The sequence below is a fragment of the Lepidochelys olivacea genome (genome assembly GCF_965140295.1).
Source record: "Lepidochelys olivacea isolate rLepOli2 genome assembly, chromosome: 20".
Lineage (NCBI taxonomy): Eukaryota > Metazoa > Chordata > Testudines > Cheloniidae > Lepidochelys > Lepidochelys olivacea.
Genome location: NC_140430.1, coordinates 18,135,301 through 18,143,807, shown reverse-complemented (window position 1 = coordinate 18,143,807; position 8,507 = coordinate 18,135,301).

Sequence of the window (8,507 nt, the reverse complement as noted above, 5' to 3'; positions counted from 1 at the left end):
CAATGGCAGCTGTGGGGGCGGCTCCTGTGGGCGCGAGGACAGCGCGCGGAGTTTCCCTGGCTGCCCATGCGCCCAGAGGCCGCAGGGACCTGGTAGCGGCTTCCTGGGAGTCGCAGTAAGCGCTGCCGGGACCCCGCACCCCAACCTCATGCCCAAACCCCCTCCTGCATCCCAAACCCCTCATCCCTGGCCCCACCCCAGAGCCCACACCCCCAGCCTGAGCCCTCACCCCCTGCATCCTAACTCCCTGCCCCAGCCTGGAGACCTCTCCTGCACCCTGAACCCCTCATTTCTGGCTCCACCTGAAGCCTGCACCCCCAGCCCAGAGCCCATACCCCTCCCCCCCACACCCCAACCACTGCCCCAGCCTGGAGCCCTCTCCTGCACCCCAAAGCCCTTATCCCCAGCCTCACCCCAGAGCCCACACACCCAGCCGGAGCCCTCGTCCCCCTCCTACACCCCAGCTCAGTGAAAATGAATGAGGGTGGGGGAGAGCGAGCGACAGAGGGAGGGGGGATGGAACAAGCAGGGCGGGGAAGCCTTGGAGAAGGGGCAGGGCAGGGCCTCGGGAGTGGACAGGGCAGGGGTGTTTGGTTTTGTGCAGTTAGAAAGTTGGCAACCCTAGTTTAATTGCGGTGCAGATGTTCTGGCTTAGGCGGGAACCCGAGCTCCGGGTCCCTCCCCACTCGCCGGATCCCAGGGTTTTTCTCCAGCCTGATCCTGAACATCTCACCACAGCTATACAGCCCCTTAGTCCGAGTCCCTTACCCCGAGCTGGCTGACCTGGGCCAGCCGTGGGTTTTCATTTGCAGTGTAGACATACCCTAAGAGTCTGGACTTCCAATGCCCCAGCTCTAACGCACAAGACCCCTCCCCTCCAAGAGCCAGGAATAGAAGCCAGGAGTCCTGACTCTGAGCATTTCCTGCTCTTGTGCACTAGACCCCTTCAAGGGCTGGGACCAGAACACAGGAATCATGGCTCCCTGCTCTAACCCGCTAGACCCACTCCCCTTCCAGAGTGAGGAAGAGAACCCAGGAGTCCTGACTCTCAGTATCTTGCTCTGACTCACTAGAGCACAGCCTTTTAAATCCTTTAATTAATTGGCCAGGTCACTCGGAGCCTTTGGATGATGAAGTCGCCTGGTAATTCTCCATGGGAACCAAGGACTGGGGCTCTTGTGGAACTATACAGATAACGAACTCTTCAGGGATGTGGGAAAGGAGGTGAAGAAGAAGAAAGTCCAAGTTATCTTCTTGGAGATCCTTCTGGTTCCAAAGAGAGACAGGACAAGGCTGAAAATACTGGAGGTCACCCATTGGCTACACGACCGGCAGGAAGCTGAATGTTTTGTGGAACACTGGACCACACTTTAGGGGGAGAAGTGGCTCTCTGAATGGGATGCCCTGCATCTCACAGGTAGGGGGCTAATCTCCATGGCTGGAGACTAGCTGGCAGAGGTGCCCACTTTCCAGTTTGCCAGGGGATGCTTGACCCCCAGCTATGCTCCCATTCCACCCCTTCCCCCAAGGCCCCACCCCCGCCACACCTCTTCCTGCCCCTGCTCCTTCCCCCTCTTCCCCAGAGCCTCCTGCACACCGGTGGACGGGAGATGCCGGGGTCGGGGGGGAAGCTCATCGGGGGGGCTGCCAGTGGGTGCTCAGCACCCACCATTTTTCCCCATGGGTGCTCCAGCCCCGGAGCACCCACAGAGTCAGCGCCAGGAGGGCATTAGACTAACAACACGAGGGGAGGGTGCTTAGGAGGCAAAAGTGGGACAAATTCCGTGAGCAAAGGGAGCAGATATGACGAAGAACGTGGGAATATTTTTCAGTTGCTGATGTGCTCATGCTAGAGGCGTGGGTAATCAACAAGAGGAATTGGAAACACCCATGGAGGAGATGACGTTTGATATAACGGCATCACTGAAACTCGGCGGCGGGACAATTTGCATGACTGGAATGTTAAAATCTCTGGTTCAGGAAGGATGGAGTGGGTAAAACAGGAGTGTGGGGGAGTTGGCACTTGGCATTAATTAATTGCTTGTTTTTGAGTTATTGATAACTCAGACTCACAGGATCTTGAGTGTGTATGGATCCATGTGCTCATTAACAAAGCACTGGACGGGGATGCTGGTGCGGGTCTGTTACAGCACACCGGATCAAACCAGAGAACAGGATGAGTTACTCCTTAAACTTCAGCCTGCAATGTGTGGAAATAAAAAGTGTGTTCTTATGGGAGACGTATGCTGGAGGTCTCAGACAGCCAGGAGGAAAACATCATTAGAAATTCTAAAAGTTATAGAGGATCGTTTTCTAACACGAAAAGTATTGGCCCTGATACGAGGCAACTATTTTGGACCTCATTATGTCATATAAAGATGAATTAATCACTGGACTGGAAGACGGTGGTGCGGGACCAGTGATCATGCCCTGATCACATTCAATATGGACAAACAGAGGACAGTCCTGACCAGTAATACAGATACCTGTAGAGCCCTGTGCCGATACAAAAATTGTATCTGCATCCAGTCCGTGACCTGCAAAAACGGTCTGGGGTAGATGCACCTGTGGCTATAAAGCGGGTAGCTGCGCATTTGTGGGGTTTTGCACACTTGGTCCTTCAACAGGGCTGGTTTCGCAAAACTAAGGAAAATTATAAACAAAATTGATCAGGAGGGAAAAAGTTAGGCAGAAAAATGGGAATGAAAATTGGGAGTTCTTTAAGAAGAGTTTATTAGGTGGCCAAAAGCAGCAGAAAGAGGGAAGAGACACTTACATTACAGGGCTGAGAACTCCGGAGTCCACACGTAACTTTGGAGTCATTACAGATTCCCCACAAATGCGTTGATGGAACATGCGATTCCAGCTTACAGGCAAGATTGTTGAGAGACCCTGAGCTAATCCCAGGGAAATGCATCCAAATAGCAAGGGCAGCTGAACTGTTCAGGGAAAGGATCAAAACAATGACAGCCACTAGCAGAGAATAAATACGCAAGCTCAAGCCAGAGGAACCCAGGAGGCAGGAGAAAGAGAGAGAGACATGGACCGAGAATGCGAGGTATCACGGTCCAACATATATACTGTGGAAAGCAACATGAAAGGCAGAAAGAAAACGCCCTGCCGATGGCGTAAGAACCAAACAGCACCACTGTATGTCCCAGCACTGCATCGGTCCCAGGAATTGAAATAGCAGCAGTACGTGTAGCAACTGGGGGTGCAGAGATGCTCAGCAAAGAGGAGAAGATCTGCCGTGTGGCTCGAGCAGTGCCGAAGACTCAGTGTCTTCACCCTGCAGAAGGAGGCTGCCACCTATTCTACCGGGGTGGCTGCAAAGATGAGCCGTTCGGGTCCAGCAGGATTGCAGCGCCAGCTGCAATGTAAGCCCAGCAGTCCCAGTAAGCAGCCCGGGCTGGTCTTTTACAATGAAACCATTCTGAGGCCAGTGGGCAAACGCAGGCTCAGACACCAATGAAAGGAGAGACGTTATCACAGGAGTCCTGCCACCTACTGGGCGCTGCAAGCATGGATTGGGGAAGCACACGGGATCCCTGTTGGGAGGGCAGGATTCCCTGATGTTAAGACCAGAAGGGACCATTTTGATCATCTAGTCTCACCTCCTGCATAGGACAGGCCAGGAGATTTCACCCAGTGGTGCCTGCCTCCAGCCCACATCCTGTGAAAGAAAGCAGGGTGAGAACAGCTAACACGTACCAGATGTTCTTAGAAATCTACCCCAGGCAGGAATTGAACTCCTAGCCCACGGAAGGGGGCTCAGATGACTGCTTGCTTCCTTATGGCACCAAATGACACGGCTGCTGGAAACCCAGTCTCCAGGGCTGCTGTTGGTTACTTTCATAAGCCTGGCCGGTTGAATCTGGATAGCGTGACCTTCTGTAACAACCTGTTGGTGGTTGTGCTGGAGTCATCTCTGTATGGTATCTCATCGCCTCCTCTTGCACACCCACAGTCACTTCCTCACCAGCCCCACTATCGTTAGCACCAAGAGGCCTGTTATCTCATCAGGATCTGTGGTTCTGATGGAAGCTGTTTATCCACTTTCTCACCAGCAGGAGTCTTCTCCTTCCCCACCATGTCAAGAGCTCTGAAGCTTCTGGTTGCACCTGACTCATACCGTGGCCTGCGTTGGGTGGGCTATGACCAGAGTGAGTAGGACAGGAATTCCCCAGGCAGGGGTGTGAAGGCTGTAGATTTTTAACCAGGGCCAAAAAGAAAAGCCCAAGGGCTCTTCTTCAAACTTTTGATGACTTCAGTGGGAGCTTGTGTAATAATTTGATCATCACCAGGAACTGAACTCAGGCTTCCCAGAGCAAAGAGCATAAGATGCTACAGCGTGAGAGAAGCAGTTAAGCCCGCCTGCCTTCAGTTATAGCACTCAGACGGTTACGTTCAAGGCACACACGCAGAGAAGTTAGATAAAAACCTAAAATATTCTTGTTGGAAGGTTGCAACATAAAACCTCTCTATGTCTTAGAATCCAGAACCCTAAGGCACAAGAACCAAAAGACAGAGAGAGACAAAGCAGGTTGCTCCGTAAGATAGAAAGACACAAGGGAAGCATATGATCTGGGTCTTTCAGCAGTCAGTCTGCAGAAAGCCAGCCTACTGGGTTGAGTTCTATGATTCTATGAACTAAACCCAGTAGGCTGGCTTTCTGCAGACTGACTGCTGAAAGCCCCAGATCATATGCTTCCCTACAGAGCCTCTGGACTTCCAAGGAGGACCAGGAAACCCCTCACAAATGTAAAGTGATAGCTTGTCATTTTAACACCGTTTTCACTCCACCACACACGTCCCAGGTGAACCGCTCGCTAGAGGAGATTGCATAACACGTGCCGGACAAGGGGTTAGATTCACCTGCCACAGATTGACCTCAAGTCTGTAACAAGATGACTCCACACAGGATCATCCTGTGACCCCCTTCATTCATTCAGCGACAGTCCGTGTAACTGGGCTGGTTCAATCCTCCCATCTCCCAGGCTTCCGTGAAGGAGGCTATCCCGACATGCGCCGCAGCACGTGGGACAATAGCTGCCGTGCTCTGCACCAGCCGCTAAGGCATTATGGGAAAGCTGCCCTTATTTCACACCCCAGACGCACACCGGTAACAAAACAGCGATCTCCCACAAAGCCACTGAGGTTTCTCAGCGCTCGCCCGTGACACTTGTTTATCCCCTGATGTGATGGAGGGTTTTGTTTTACTGTGCTTCACCACACTGACCGGATACAACCCCCCACCCCACTTCTCCCCCCCCCCCCCCCCAGCGCTAGCTCGATGCCCTTCCTGCCCACATACAGCAGAGAGCCTGCACTGTGCGGCTGTCAATACCAACTGCAGCTGGGGAGGCAGGGCAGCGAATGCCACACGATGGGAAGAGAGTGAGTTGAGCAGGAAGCTTATGACAGCACCTAGCCACATCAGGGGAAGAGAGGGGCGCTTATCCTGACATGTGGAAACCATCTGAGCCAGAGGCTCAGCTCTGCCCCCTCACTGAGCTACAGCTGGGTGCGGTCTCACCCCCGCTCGGGGGGAATGCTGCTGGCAGCGACTCTGGCAGGCCTGGAGGTTTTACCGTGCTCAAGAGCAGGGTGTGCAGGTGACTCCATTAACAGGAGGTAAGGCTTCCCCCCACCCCACTGGGCTGTGAGCTCCCAGCCCCAAAGATCACACCCCGGTCCGCATCCCCCTTGTTTTGCACGCTCTCAGCACCTGGTTTTGCTGGAGGAAGAGATACTCAAGAGCCAGTGTGTTCAAACCGGGGCATCTACAGGGCGGCACCTTTAGGCTCTGAAAACAAGTGGCCTGATTGTCAGAGGTTCCTGCACGAATCACTGGGAGAGCTCAGACTTCGAAAAGCGGCCTCCTCATTTCCAGAGCTTCAATGTGGATTCAAAAGCACAAGGGACCCTGCTTTGGGAATGCTGGCCCAGGGGCAGATTTCCACAGGTATTTAGGCATCTAGAGGTATCAAGTGGGATTTTCAAAAGCGCCCAAGCAGATGAGCCGCAGGCCTGGGCACTTCTGAAAATCCCATTAGGAGCCCAAATAACTTGGAAACTCAGAGTGGTTTAAGCTTCTGAGACGAAGTTCTCCAACTTATTCACCAGAGGACAATGCTGCCTTGTGCCTAAGTAGTTCCTTGGGAGACATGTTAACTAGGGCCCTGATTTGGCAGAGTGTTTAGTCATGTACTGAAGTCCATCCCCATTCAGTCAAGCACATGTATAACTTTAAGCACATGCTTAAGTCCCATTAGGATGTGTCAAAGAGACAGGGACCCTCTTTTTGTTCTGTGTTTGTACAGAACCTAGCACAATGGAGGCCTAATCTATGAGTGGGTGGGCCCTAGACACTACCGCATTATGAATAATCAATAAGAATATTAAGTGCTTTGCTGAGAGTAGAGAGGGACTGCTTACTCAGGGCCCAGGAGAGGAGTGGTTGTTAGCTATGCAGAAAGTTTTCTGAATTTCAAACTCTCTGGCCCACCTGGATTCTCTGTTCATGCCACATTGTTTAGAAAGGAACCAAGATATATACTGTGTAACAGAATCATAGAATCCTAGGACTGGAAGAGACCTCGAGAGGTCTTCTAGTCCAGTCCCCTGCACTCATGGCAGGACTAAGTATTATCTAGACCATCCCTGACAGGTGTTTGTCTAACCTGATCTTAAAAATCTCCAACAATGGAGATTCTACAACCTCCCTAGGCAATTTATTCCAGTGCTTAACCACCCTGACTGGAAGTTTTTCCTAATGTCCAAGCTAAACTGCCCTTGCTGCAATTTAAGCCCATTTCTTCTTGTCCTGTTCTCAGAGGTTAATAACAATTTTTCTCCCTCCTCCTTGTAACAACCTTATATGTACTTGAAAACTTATGTCCCCTCTCAGTCTTCTCTTCTCCAGACTAAACAAACCCAATATTTCCAGTCATCCCTCATAAGTCATGTTTTCTAGACCTTTAATAATTTTTGTTGCTCTTCTCTGGACTTCCTCCAATTTCACAGAATCATGGAATGATAGAAGATTAGGGTTGGAAGAGACCTCAGGAGGTCATCTAGTCCAACCCCCTGCTCAAAGGGGGACCAACCCCAACTAAATCATCCCAGCCAGGGCTTTGTAAAGCTGGACCTTAAAAACCTCTATGGATAGAGATTCTCCTGCCCCCCCGCACCAGGTAACACAGTCCAGTGCTTCACCACCCTCCAAATGAAACAGTTTTTCCGAATATCCACATTTGTCCACATCTGTCCTGAAACATGGTGCCCAGAACTGGGCCCAATACTCCAGTTGAGGTCTAATCAGTGCGGAGTAGAGCAGAAGAATTACTTCTTGTGTCTTGCTTAGAACACTCCTGCTAATACAGCCCAGAACGGTGTTTGCTTTTTTTGCAGGACTGTTACACTGTTGACTCCTATTTAGCTTGTTAAATGCTAAGCGGTACTATACTGTTCAGACACTAGGTGGAGCCATATGTAACGTACTTTAGTTAAGGTCAGAACATTTCCGGGCGGTGTATTAAAGGATTTTATAGGGCACACATCTGGTGTATCTCTCTGGGAAGGAAGCTCTGCAGCCAGTCCATAGCTGTACAACAGTCTGTCCTGCAACCTACCGTATACAACCACGACATGACATGGTGTCAGGGATTGGTCCTGCTTTGAGCAGGGGGTTGGACTCGATGACCTCCTGAGGTCCCTTCCAACCCTGATATTCTATGATAAGAAGTAAAGGTAACCGAACTGCTGCCACAGGAGAGCAGAAACGGAAGGGAAACAGCAATGAAGGTTGCAAACAGAAGGAACAAAGCACCAAAGGTTTCAAGTTCTTCAGTGCCCCCGAGAACTTCAGCTTTGATAGACCTTTGGAATGGACAGACTGGAAGCAACATTTTGCAAGATTTCACATTGCTACAAAATTTCATGAGGAAAGTGAAGATATCCAGTTATCTTTCATTGATGCTATGGGGAAGCAGGCAGACCATATCTTTAAATCTTTTACCTTTACTGAAGACAGTCACAAGATGACTATGAAAGGGTTTTGGGTATGTTTGATGCATTATTTATACCTCAAAGAAATGTGGTTTATAAAAGAACATGTTTTCACTAGAGAATTCAGGAACTAAGAGAGGATGCTGAAGCTTTTATAAGAGCTTCACATGCATTGGTTGAAAACTGATTTTGGAATGGCAAAACCTGAAAACATCAAAGACAGGCTGGTTATTGGGTTAACAGAAAAGAACCTTTCACAGCATCTACCATTAAAGACAGACAAATCTACCCTCAGCTATACAGATAGCAAAGAAGTCTGAACTAGTCAAACAGCAGAATAAAAGGCAGGAGCAAATTGAAACACCCGAAACTAGCTTAGATGCTGTAAACACACACCACAAAAAGCCCTGAGGCTAACTACAAAGCATTTCAGAGTAAATGAACAAGATGTGAAAAATTTCATAGCTCAAGACGTGTGTCCAGCTAACAGTAACATA